The sequence below is a fragment of the Salmo salar genome, chromosome 25, assembly GCF_965601325.2.
Source record: "Salmo salar chromosome 25, fSalSal1, whole genome shotgun sequence".
NCBI classification, from domain to species: Eukaryota; Metazoa; Chordata; class Actinopteri; order Salmoniformes; family Salmonidae; genus Salmo; species Salmo salar.
Window position 1 is genome coordinate 47,346,694 of NC_138315.1, and position 14,425 is coordinate 47,361,118.

Below are 14,425 nucleotides of genomic sequence, written 5' to 3' on the forward strand. Positions count from 1 at the left end.
AAGGAGTGAGAGGAAGAGGAGGAAGAGGAGGACGAGGAAGGACAGTTGTCTCAGATGAGATCAGGGCCACATTGGTTGACCATGTGCTCAACCATGGATTGAGTATGAGGGAGGCTGGGCAGAGAGTTCAGCTCAACCTAAGCCGCTACACGGTTGCATCTATCATCCGTACATTCAGAAATGACAACCGGTACATTACCTACCATCTACACTATGCTCTTTATGTATGTATACTGTAGTACGCTGCAGTCCAACATATCAGTAGGCCTATGTTACTCAGTGATTGTTGGCCAATGTTACAGTAATGTCATTTCATACTGAAAGAAAATAGATTATTTTAGCTTACTGTAAACAATCATATCATATTTGTGTATCTTCTGCAGAACTGAGAGACGGCCAGGCCGTGGTGGAAGACACTGGCCGTTCACGCCAGAACAAGAGACCGCTATTGTGAACATGGTGGTGGCAAACAATACCATGGGACGACGAGAAATCCAGAACCACATAATTGCAGACAACACAATATGGTGGGCTTGTCTACATTGGACCTATTACAGCGCCATTTGAGTGAAACTCAGAGAGAATTAAAGAACAGCGTTATAAATATGTGTGTGTGAGATTATTTTATTTCTTACTCACTAAACTTTGTCATGAGGTGCAAAAGTTGATGTTTTGCTTTAAATGCATGATCAGGTCTAACTTGAAAATCCCAAAAGCCAATTGATTTGAAAACTCTGCAACCCTGATCCCGGTTGGGTCTTCAGCTGGCTTTATGCCACAACACTGTTCCTGCTGCCTACTAATTAACTCTGTTTACAACCCCACAGAGTGGCTGTTTATAAGCAGAGGTTTGGAGCTTTAAGTTCCAGGTAAGAGGTCAGCTATGTTTAATAGTACTCTGAGGGGCGTGGAGTCTTGTACTGTTTCATCAGAGAGGAGACAAGTAAGTAGAGCTACATCCTAACCTCCATATTGAATTGGTATTAGGAAGGGGCCTGGATAAACCTATTGTTAAGATTAAATAATGTGTCCTCTGTGTTTAGCTGTCCTCTGTGTTTATCTGTCCTCTGTGTTTACCTGTCCTCTGTGTTTACTCTGTCCTCTGTGTTTAGTTGTCCTCTGTGTTTAGTTGTCCTCTGTGTTTTGTTGTCCTCTGTGTTTAGCTGTCATCTGTGTTTATCTGTCCTCTGTGTTTATCTGTCCTCTGTGTTTAGTTGTCCTCTGTGTTTAGTTGTCCTCTGTGTTTAGTTGTCCTCTGTGTTTAGCTGTCCTCTGTGTTTAGTTGTCCTCTGTGTTTATCTGTCCTCTGTGTTTAGTTGTCCTCTGTGTTTAGTTGTCCTCTGTGTTTAGTTGTCCTCTGTGTTTAGTTGTCCTCTGTGTTTAGTTGTCCTCTGTGTTTAGTTGTCCTCTGTGTTTAGCTGTCCTCTGTGTTTAGTTGTCCTCTGTGTTTAGTTGTCCTCTGGGTCTCAGTACTCCAGCGTGCTAATCAGACCAGACCAGGAGGGATGGTCAAGTTGAGAAGAAACCAACAGCAGACTTTCTCCATATCAACCGTAGTCAATTTGATACTCCATTAGAAGTATATTTTATCTGCTTCACCCAACACACAAAATCACACCTTTATCCAAAGCTATCTTATCAGGGCTGCGTGCAATTAAACGGAGACGTTTCTGTTCTTAACGACCAGTTGAAAAACAGGGAGGGGTTGGCTTGTGGCTTAGGGAACGCTGGTCGCATGGCCCCTTTAAATAGTCACTCGTGGCTTTAAGCCACACCTACCACACACAGCAAACGTACCTCAAAGTCTGTTCAACAACGTTTTGGGGAAACGTGTCATTCAGTTCAAACCGTTCCGCAACGTAGCAAAGGTTCAATAGAACCGAACGCACCCCAGTCCTTCACCAAGGCCTTTCCTAAGAGAAACCTGGGTGTAAAGCATGTTCCAAAATGTCCGACAAATTAACTCTCTGTCCCCCTCACCTCTAGTTATCTCCAGATGGGGTTGATTCTACCTTCCCTCCCTTATCCTCCTCACATTATCACAGTGATATCTGTGGAACATTGGCCCTGGGGTCAGCCCAGCTACAGTGGGGTGTCCTCAGAACCAGTTCTAACAGGTTTCAGACCGGGACAAGGCCTCCATACATACCACCCAGGCCCACCTGCTGATCGCAGCATCCCCCTGCCGCTCTGCTCTGGGACTGAGGCCACGGTTTCTGCCTGTGACAGGGAGATGGATGAGGATAGGAACATTCTTGTTTAAGGCAAGTGACATCTACATTGTATTTGACACGTGAGCACTCCATCCCGTGCCGTGAGCAACCACTTCACTAACTTTCACTGGTGTGGAATGGTATGGACTCACAAAACATCATGGACTCATATGTAAAATACATTAGATTACTCTGGCCTCTTGAAAGTCAAATTAGATTCGTCTCACACACACACACACACACGCATACACACACGCATACACACACACACACACACACACACACACACACCCACACACACACACACACCCATATACACACACACACATACACACACACACACACACACACACACACACGCATACACACACACACACGCATACACACACACACATACACGCATACACACACACACACAAGCATACACACACACACACACATGCACACACACACACACGCACACACACACATGCACACACACACACACACCACACACGCACACACACACACACACACACACATGCATACACACACACACACACATACACACACATGCATACACACACACACACACACACACACACACACACACACACACACACACACACACACACACACACACACACACACACACAAGCATACACACAGGCATACACACACACACACATGCACACACACACATGCATACACACACACATATACACACACACACACACACGCATACACACACATACACACACGCATACCCACCCACACACACACACACACACACACACACACACACACACACACACACACACACACACACACACACACACACACACACACACACACACACACACACACACACACACATACTCACAAAGAGTGGAAATCTGCACAAAGGGGATGACAGCAGGCTGAAGAGGTGATGGATATGATGTATCAATCACACTTTAATCAGGACGTCAGTCAAAGCAGAAGACTAGAAGTGTGTGATCTAGAGGAGCGGGTATAACTAGAACACTCTTTGTGACCAACGTTTTAGTCCCGGACAGGCAGTGGTGAAGGGGGCTGGGAGTGGAGATATGGACTGTTCTCTCTCCACTTCCTCGTAAAGCAACGTGTCTTACTGCACTGCCAACGATCAACAGACTGTATTGATCCTCAGAGACATCTATAAGTCACTTCACTGGGAGTCTCAACGCAGGCTAGACAACCAGCTCAAACTCCTGCCTGAAAAGCTTACGTCTCTAATTGCAGTTTGTTTGGGCTCATCAAATAGAGAGGGAGAGAGCGAGAAATGGAGAAAAGAAATTATTCATTTACTCAGTATATTCAGAGACACATCACGTAGTTTAGATTAGAAGTTCACACGGAAACTATGGAGAACGTCGTCACTGATGATAAACAAATGCCCTGAATAAATACTTTGAAAAGTAATAAAAGAAATGAAAATAAAAATAAAAAAATCTATGAATATAAAGTTTTCCAGCACAACATCACGTAGCCATTGGTGCAGAACAGCAGGTGAAAAGAGAGAGAGAGAGGGAGAGGGGGGGTGTTGACTGGTGGGGCCATGTGTGAGCTTGTACCCTCTGTCAGGAACCTTAGCGAGACCCTGGCCCTTCTCCTTTGTCCCCCTGGCACCTTGCCAAACCTGAACTCACACTGAGCCCAGTGGTGGAGCTCTGATGAAACACGATCAGCTCCTACAAACAGACCCCTGTCACACCCTGGATCCTCCCCAGCTGCACCCTACTATATCCTGCTTTATCCTGCCTCATCCTGCTTCACCCCGCCTCACCCTGCTTCATCCCGCTGACCCTGCTTTATCCCGCCTCATCCTGCTTCACTCCGCTGACTCTGCCTCATCCCGCTGACCCTGCCTCACCCCGCTCAACCCTGCTTAATCCCGCTGACCCTGCTCTATCCCGTTTCACACCGCTTCACCCTGCTGCACTCTGCTTCACCCTGCTATATCCCGCTTCACCCTGCTGCACTCTGCTAAACCTGCTTCACCCTGCTATATCCCGCTTCACCCTGCTATATCCCGCTTCACCCTGCTTTACCCCGTCTCATCCTGCTATATCCTGCTACACCCGGCTTCACCCCGCTCCATCCTGCTATATCCCGTGCACCCTGCTGCACTCTGCTGCACCCCGCCGCACCCTGCTGCACCCTACTATATCCCGCTGCACCCAGCTGCACCCTACTATATCCCGCTCCACCCTGCTGCACCCTACTATATCCCGCTTCACCACCCTGCTGCACCCTACTATATCCCGCTGCACCCTGCTTCACCCTACTATATCCTGCTGCACCCTGCTGCACCCTGCTATATCCCACTACCCTGCTGCAACCCCTACTATATCCCGCTGCACCCTGCTTCACCCTACTATATCCCGCTTCACCCTGCTGCACCCTGCCGCACCCTGCTGCACCCTGCTATATCCCGCTGCACTCTGCTGCACCCTGCTGCACCCTACTATATCCCGCTGCACCCTGCTGCACCCTGCTGCACCCTACTATATCCCGCTGCACCCTGCCCTACCCTGCTGCACCCTACTATATCCCGCTGCACCATGTTTCATCCCGCTGACCCTGCGGGATATAGCAGGGGGGAGAGGAAGAGGTGGTTATAGCAAGGACCAAGTGCCTCCTTGTCAACCTTCTCCAAGGTTACAGCTCTTTTTGCCCTGAGGCTAATCATGATAACTTGGCATTCATCTCATATCTACACATCAGCCAAGTTCATATCTTGGATGTGAACCAGCAACGTTCTGGCTTCTGCTCCTTTAAAACCTCCAAGCTGCTGTCTCATGCTTGTATTCATAAGCAGAGAGGACTGTGCTCCCTGCTCTGTAACGTTTGTGTGATCCTAAATGTTGAAGAGAGAAGGTTCACTATAACTATAATGAGGAATTACTTACGAGCCCTACTTGTTGTAGTAAAAACCCTTGGCCTCTTCCCTTTCGCCACTTCTAGAGTTTTCACCATTACTCATTCAGTCACTGTTCACTGTGACCCCAGCCTTCAGGAAATGCTCATTGTTATAGTGGAGAGCTTGCAGGTACTAAGAAACTGTGTGTGTGGTGTGTGTGTGTGTGTGTGTGTGTGTGTGTGTGTGTGTGTGTGTGTGTGTGTGTGTGTGTGTGTGTGTGTGTGTGTGTGTGTGTGTGTGTGTGTGTGTGTGTGTGTGTGTGTGTGCGCGTGCGTGCGTGCATGTGTATGTGTATGTGTGTGTGTGTGCGTATGTAGTGGCAGAAGGGGGGATTTGTACTCATGATAAATGTCTCTCTTCCTGTATGTAGATTCTAAGAAACACTTATTTTCCCATAAACAGGGCCTCATTTTCACATTTTAGTTGGTTTACTATTCTAGTGAGGACTTCTGGTACTCAAGTGTGGTAAAACGTGTACACACACACACTTAAACACACACCCACACAAACACACACACACACAACTGGGTTGGAAGTAAACCACCATACTTTCTCAAGGCCCGCTGTTGAAGAGGGAGAGGGAGAGAGAGAGAGAGAGAGGTAGAGAGAGAGTTAGAGAGAGAGAGAGAGAGAGAGAGAGAGAGAGAGTTAGAGAGAGAGAGAGAGAGAGAGAGTTAGAGAGAGAGAGAGAGAGAGAGAGAGAGTTAGAGAGAGAGTTAGAGAGAGAGAGAGTTAAAGAGAGAGTTAGAGAGAGAGAGAGAGGAGAAGAAAGGGAGAGGAGATGAAAGAGGAGAAGAGGGACATCCCCTTAGACCAAAGGATCTGCCAAAGACACATAGAGGAGGACGGGAAAGTCTTTTAAGTCCTGTTTTTTTTGTTCTAAGGCAGTGAAAGTACTGACACAACACAGCACCCATGAATCCCCTTCACTCTGTAGGGACTTCAGTTGAACAAACACAGGAAGAAATACTCTTCACTACCTGAAAGATTTGAATTTCAACTTTTGTCTAACTTTTGTTCTTCGGTTGTCTATGGCGACCCTCAGGGATGTTCACGGTTAGAAAAAAGGGATGGACATCATCCTCAAATTAAGTTGGAAAACAAGAGCTCAACAAGATCAGCTTTCACGTCCAATATACTTCAAACGTGACCCTGACCCCTGACCTCTCCCCTCAGCCTAAGTGTCATATTCACCTGTCTCTCTCTCTCTCTCTCTGTCCTTCCATTCCTGGGAAAGCTCATCCTGGTGCGCTGACCACCGCTTGTCTCATATATGGTGGCGGCAACCTTCGCCTCCCAGCTCCCATGACCCTCCCAAGTCCCTCTGAGGCTCGTCACTGTGTGACACATAATGTCGTCTCCTTGGGCAAGAGGGGAACCACTGTAACATGTGGACAGACACAAAGCCAAACCCTTCAGTGACCAGCACAGATACAGACCTAAGAGTTAAATATGAGACTTATGGAGACTATGGTTAAAGGACATGTTAAACAGGGCCAGGGTTTGGATTAGTTGAATGCAGAGGTGTTTGATACACAGATAGCATTACCTCCTCTGCATGACCTCCTCTGCATTAGCTCCTCAGCATTACCTTTCTATGACAACCCCCAATGAGGATTGAGGAGGGGGAGTCACTGGTCCCTGGTGTGTGGCCCTCAGCTCTCTGTCACTGAGATGAGAAAATGACGTCTCACAGAGTCCAACCCCAGGGACAACTCAGGAGCTCACTTACTGGAACTGACCACTCCCCTGACCCTCCTAAACAATACTGCTATCCCCCTTACCTCACCCCTCACCCCCAACCGCTATCCTATCTCTTCTCCCTCTCCCTCCCCCTCACCATCTCACACACTCAGGCCAGGGGAAAGAAAAACCCTTATTCACAGAGGAAAAACTTGTTTTCAAGTCCCTCTCCCCTCAATGGTTCTTTATGCCAGGGCCTCTGAGACATCAACATGACAATGTGACAATGTGTTAGTCCCTTTAAAAAGGAGATCCTGTGTTTGTTAAGCGATCCTTTCCCCTTGAAGATCACTGAGATCAAGGGGACCTGAGAACGAGAGACTTTGATCACACACGAGAAAGAAAGGATGGATTTTTGATTAACTTGAGTGCTGTGAGTGGCATCTGTCTTTCTATCTATCGTCGGGAGATATTGGACGAGGTGACGTTATCATTGGAAGTTAATAATCAGATAATTGCCATTCGTTATGTTTGCTAAAAACACAAAGCGAACAGGTTCACTTCTCATGTTCTTCCACCACTACTCAACCAGCTTCTAGTAAACAGACCACAAACTTCCAAAAGTCTTTCAATTAAACACTATTATTTCTCGGAATCAACTTTTCCATTGGAGTATACAAGCAATGTTTCCTTATTCACTACATTTACGTAACACTTTCTATTATTCATCAAAGGGGTTTAAGCATCTCTCCTTGCTGTCAAACTGTAACGAGCGAAAACAAGAGACATCTCCGGGATGTTGAATTAAGGAATCATTCAAAAACACCCAAGTCGGAATGGTGCAGGAGGGTTAGAGAGATTGAAACAGAAAGAGAGTAAGAGAGACAGAGACAGAAAGATAGATAGACAGAGAGAGAGAGAGAGAGAGAGAGAGAGAGAGAAAGATAGTCAGAGACAGAGAGAAGAGACAGAAAGATAGATAGACAGCGAGAGAGAGAGAGAGAGAGAGAGAGAGAGAGAGAGAGAGAGAGAGAGAGAGACGGAGAGAGAGAGAGAGAGAGAGAGACGGAGAGAGAGAGAGAGAGAGAGAGACGGAGAGAGGGAGAGAGAGAGAGAGACGGAGAGAGAGAGAGAGAGAGACGGAGAGAGAGGGAGAGAGAGAGAGAGAGAAAGATAGTCAGAGACAGAGAGAAGAGACATAAAGATAGATAGACAGCAAGAGAGAGAGAGAGAGAGAGAGAGACGGAGAGAGAGAGAGAGAGAGAGAGAGACGGAGAGAGAGGGAGAGAGAGAGAGAGAGAGAAAGATAGTCAGAGACAGAGAGAAGAGACATAAAGATAGATAGACAGCGAGAGAGAGAGAGAGAGAGAGAGAGAGAGACGGAGAGAGAGGGAGAGAGAAAGAAACAAAAAGAGACAGTAGGAGCTACCCTTGCTTGCCATTTCTACCCTTAAAATATCACAACTGTTCCTATTTTCCTTTATTCCTGGTGACATGTATTTTGGTGTTATTGAAGCTCACCTTCAGCGTGTTTCTGTGAAGAAAGTAAAGTATGATATGTAGGACAATTACAGACTGCAATGACACACAAAGAAAGAGCAGAGGTGTCTTTATCTGGTACAGGAATGACAGATGTGCCTCGCATATCATTAGAAACATAGTGGGAAACGGCATCAATGCGTTTAGGCTACAAAACACAGTGGATGTTATGATCACAACTTTGATAAGAAAGACGTGACTCAACGATAAAACTCATGCCTCTCTTAAATTAGAAGTTGTTTTGATATTGCAAATAGCAGGCAAACTGACAGTTAAATCTCTCTATTCAAAAGTTGTTTGGATATTGCAAATAGCAGGCAAACGGACAGTTAAATCTCTCTCTTTAGAGAACTTTCATTCTTAGCACTGGCACTGACCTTTCCATTGACTCACTATGCCACTGAGTTATGAGTGTTAAATATAGTAATGGCAGCTTATTTTAAGAACAGCACTCAAAAGATTCAGGAGTTATCACAATGGCCTCCTTTTGACAGAGTAGGATGGTTATCTCACAGTTTGTGTGATTGTGTCATTGTCAAGTCATTTCGCCCCATTCATTCTGCCATAGACCGGCCTATGCCCCAATCTGTCCCTGTCTGTCCTTGCAGAACGACCTCAGATAAAAACCACTGAAAATAACATTCAGACATGAACACAGACAAATACAGAAACAAATATAGACACTGAGCGTTCCAAAAAAAAAAATGATACAAATATAAACCGTTATCGGTACATTGAGATCAGTTAGCTATTTTTGAAATGTAATTAAACTCGTTAATCTAGTAGTGCTGTGGCATAACTACCTTTTTCCCAATGATGTGATGTTTTATTAGTCTTATCGCATATTATTTATGGCAGGGGACTGGTATTTAGATCCAAGCCTGGAGGTCCGGTCACTTCTGTTTTTCTGTTCTACAATTAATTGCACCCACCTGGTTTTGGGGGGGGGGGGGGGGTGGGGGGGGGGGGGGGGCGTCAGTGGAACTGGCTTTATGGTCCAGATTTACAATTTGACTGGTTTAGATGTACAGTATGAGTTTGAAGGACCGAGTCTCCCGAGTGGGGCAGCGGTCTAAGGCACTGCATCGCAGTGCTAGAGGCATCACTACAGACTAGGGTTTGATCCCGGGCTGGGTCGCAGCTGGCCGTAACCGGGAGACCCATGAGGCAGTGCACAATTGGCCCAGCATCATCTGGGTTAGGGGAGGGTTTGAACCAGCGTCGTCCGGGTTAGGGAAGGGTTTGGCCGATGTCCTTTTCCCATCACGTTTAGCGACTCCTTGTGGCTGGCCGGGCGCATGCACGCTGACTTCGGTTGCCAGATGTAAGGTGTTTCCTCCGACACATTGGTGCGGCTGGCTTCCGGGTTAAGTGAGCAGTGTATCAAGAAGCAGTGCGGCTTGGCAGGGTCGTGTTTTGGAGGACGCATGGCTCTCGACCTTCGCCTCTCCCGAGTCCATACGGGAGATGCAACAATGGGACAAGACCGTAACTACCAATTGGATATCACGAAATTGGGGAGAAAAAGCGGTAAATAGTATAAAATAAAATAAAAAATTAATAAAACAATGAGTGTGAAGACCAATCAGAGAGGAATCAGAAAAGTATAGACCTACCAAAATGTTTGAGCCTAGATGCATAATGCAGAAATTTTGATGGGGTAACTTGCTCTGCTACATCATATCACTGATGGTAGGCTTGTTATCTCGAGGATTTCGACATATGCACCGACATCCTTCCTGTTTAACTCCTCTGTGTTGTCTGGATACCGATCACATGAAAAAAATCGCATTTGATTTGGGAAAAAGTTAGGTCAAGTGGGCAATGGCAAATTCAGTGGGATGACTCGTTGGTTAGCCCTCATAGAGAATGATAGAGGTCTCTCATGGCCAAAAGGCTATTTTAGCATGGGCAGCACTATAGAGTGCTTCCACCATGCTTCTGCCATTTTAGAGTAGTCAAAGTAGTCAACAGGGTGTGGAATCCTATGGGTTGTGGCCTCAATGGCGCTGCCCATGTTGTCACAGATGTTACTATGGCACAGCTATAAAGAGGAGTCCTCTATCTATCTCTATGGTCTGCCTGAACTCCTGTCAATTTAGCGCCTTGAGGTTCTTCTTCTACAATAACATTATGGCGGTCCGCAAATAAACGTTAGAGATGCATGACGCCACCTACTGTACTGAACTGTGTAGTCAAGCACAGTTTACAGACTAAATGAATAAAAATGTAAAAACCTTAAGTGAAACTAAACCCTCCCATCTAATCCTGTACTACTAAGAAAATAATACAAAGAGACCTACTAACTTCTAACAACACTGTCTGTGCTGCTAAGCCTAGCATCACTGGGACCGGAAGCCCAGGGGACCACACTGTCTGTGCTGCTAAGCCTAGCATCACTGGGACCGGAAGCCCAGGGGACCACACTGTTTGTGCTGCTAAGCCTAGCATCACTGGGACCGGAAGCCCAGGGGACCACACTGTCTGAGCTGCTAAGCCTAGCATCACTGGGACCGGAAGCCCAGGGGACCACACTGTCTGTGCTGGGCCCAGTAACATCCTACAGTAACGCTTTATTATAAGGGTCCATAATAAACTACTTACAAGCCATTTCTCAGACATGTACAAACTGTTTGCTCACCTTTGGTGAATCATTACTCCTACTTTGTAAATGTTAGCAAGCTAGTTAGTCAAACATTTACAGTTCATTCGGAAAGTTATCAGACCCTTTAATTTTTCCACATTTTGTTACTTTACAGCTTTATTCTTCAATGGATTAAATCAATATTTTTCCTCCTCAATCTACACACGATACGCCATTATGACAAAGCGAAAATCGTTTCAAATTTTATTTTTGCAAATGTATAATAATACAAAATAAATAATACCTTATTTACAGAAGTATTCAGACCCTTTGCTCTGAGACTCGAAATTGAGCTCATGTACATCCTGTTTCAATTGATCATACTTTAAATGTTTCTACAACTTGATTGGAGTCCACCTGTGGTAAATTCAATTGATTGGACATGATTTGGAAAGGCACACACCTGTCTATATAAAGTCCCACAGTTGACAGTGCATGTCAGAGCAAAAACCAAGCCATGAGGTCGAAGGAATTGTCCATACAGCTCAGAGACAGGATTGTGTCGAGGCAGAGATCTGGGGAAGGACACCATAAAATGTCTGCAGCATTGAAGGTCCCCAAGAACACAGAGGCCACCATCATTCTTAAATGGAAGAAGTTTGGAACTACCAAGACTCTTCCTAGAGCTGGCCGCCTGGCCAAACTGAGCAATCGGGGGAGAAGGGCCTTGATCAGGGAGGTGACTAAGAACCCAATGGTCACTCTGACAGAGCTCCAGAGTTCCTATGTGGAGATGGGAGACTCTTCCAGAAGAACAACCACCTCTGCAGCACGGAAGCCACTCCTCAGTAAAAGGCACATGACAGCCCACTTGGAGTTGCACCATTTTGTAAGTCGCTCTGGATAAGAGCGTCTGCTAAATGACTTAAATGTAATGTAATGTAATGAGTTGCCAAAAGGCCCCTAAAGGCTCTCAGACTATGAGAAACAAGATTCTCTGGTCTGATGAAACCAAGATTGAACTCTTTGGCCTGAATGTCAAGTGTCACATCTGGAGGAAACCTGTAACCATCCCTACGGTGAAGCATTGTGGTGGAATAATTTTTATTTATTTTATTTAACCTTTATTTAACTAGGCAAGTCAGTTAAAAACAAATTCTTATTTACAATGTCGGCCTACCCTAACCCTAACCCGGACAATGCTGGGCCAATTGTGCGCCGGCCTATGGGACTCCCAATCACGGCCGGTTGGGATACAGCCTGGAAACAAACCAGGGTCTGTAGTGACACATCTAGCACTGAGATGCAGTGCCTTAGACCACTGTGCCACTCGGGAGCCCCAAAGACTAGTTCCCTGACAGGGAATCGAATCTGGGCGCCGGTGAGAGCACCGAATCCTATTCATCCCCTTGGCGTTTTTCCTATTTTGTTGCATTACAGCCTGTAATGTAAATTGATTTTTATTTGGATGTCATGTAATGGACATACACAAAATAGTTGAAATTGGTGAAGTGAAATGAAAAAAAGAACTCGTTTCAAAAAATTCTAAAATAAAATAAAAACGAAAAGTGGTGCGTGTATATGTATTCACCCACCTTTGCTATGAAGCCCCTAAATAAGATCTGGTGCAACCAATTACCTTCAGAAGTTACATAATTAGTTAAATAAAGTCCACCTGTGTGCAATCTAAGTGTCACATGATCTGTCACATGATCTTATTATATATACACCTGTTCTGAAAGGCCCCAGAGTCTGCAACACCACTAAGCAAGCAGCACCATGAAGATCAAGGAGATCTCCAAACAGGTCAGGGACAAAGTTGTGGAGAAGTACAGATCAGGGTTATAAAAAAATATCCGAAAATTTGAACATCCCACGGAGCAACATTAAATCCATTATTAAAAAATGGAAAGAATATGGCTCCACAACAAACCTGCCATGAGAGGGCCGCCCACCAAAACTCACAGAACAGGCAAGGAGGGCATAAATCAGAGAGGCAACAAAGAGACCAAAGATAACCCTGAAGGAGCTGCAAAGCTCCACAGCAGAGATTAGAGTATCTGTCCATAGGACCACTTTAAGCTGTACACTCCACAGAGCTGGGCATTATGGAAGAGTGGCCAGAAAAAAGCCATTGCTTGAAGAAAAAAATAAACAAATATGTTTGGTGTTCACCAAAAGGCATGTGGGAGACTCCCCAAACATATGGAAGAAGGTACTCTGGTCAGATGAGACTATAATTGAGCTTTTTGGCCATGAATGAAAACGCTATGTCAGGCACAAACCCAACACCTCATCACCCCGAGAACACTGTTTTTCATCGGCAGGGACTGGGAAACTGGTCAGAATAGAAGGAATGATGGATGACGCTAAATACAGAGAAATTCTTGAGTGAAACCTGTTTCAGTCTTCCAGAGATTTGAGACTGGGACGGAGGTTCACCTTCCAGCAGGACAATGACCCTAAGCATACTGCAAAAGCAACACTCGAGTGGTTTATGGGGAAAAATGTAAATGTCTTGAAATGGCCTAGTCAAAGCCCAGACCTCAATGTACTTGAGAATCTGTGGTATGACTTCACGATTGCTGTACACCAGCGGAACCGATCCACCTTGAAGAAGCTGGAGCAGTATTGCCTTGAAGAATGGGCAAAAATCCCAGTGGCTAGATGTGCCAAGCTTATAGAGACATACCCCAAGAGACTTGTAGCTGTAATTGCTGCAAAAGGTGGCTCTACAAAGTATTGACTTTGGGGGGGTGAATAGTTATGCAAGCTCAAGTTCTGTTTTTTGCCTTTGTTTCACAATAACATTTTAATTTTAATTCAAGGTTGTAAGGCAACAAAATAGGAAAAGTGCCAATGGGGGAGAATACTTTCACAAGCCACTGTACACAAGCATCATGCTGTGGGGATGTTTCTCAGCTAAAGATGAACGGAGCAAAATACAGAGAAATCCTTGATGAAAACTTGCTCCAGAGCACTCAGGACCACAGACTGGGGCAAAGGTTCAACTTACAACAGGACAATGACCCTAAGCACACTGCCAAGACAACGCAGGAGTGACTTCTGAAAAAGTCTCTGAATGTCCATGAGTGGCCCAGCCAGAGCCCGAAGTTGAACCCGATCGAACATCTCTGGAGAGACCTGAAAACAGCTGTGCAGTAACACTCCCCATCCAACCTGACAGAGCTTGAGAGGATCTGCAGAGAAGAATGGGAGAAACTCGACAAATTCAGGTGTGCCAAGCTTGTAGCATCATATCAAAGAAGACTCAAGGCTGTAATGGCTACCAAAGGTGCTTCAACAAAATACTGAGGAAAAGAGTCTGAAAAGTTATGTAAATGTGATATTTAAGATTTTTTATTTGTAATAACTTTGATAAAACTGTTTTTGCTTTGTAATTATAGGGTATTGTGTGTGTAGATTGAGGAGGGAAAAAACAAGTTAATCAATTTTAGAATAAGGTTGTAATGTCACAAAATG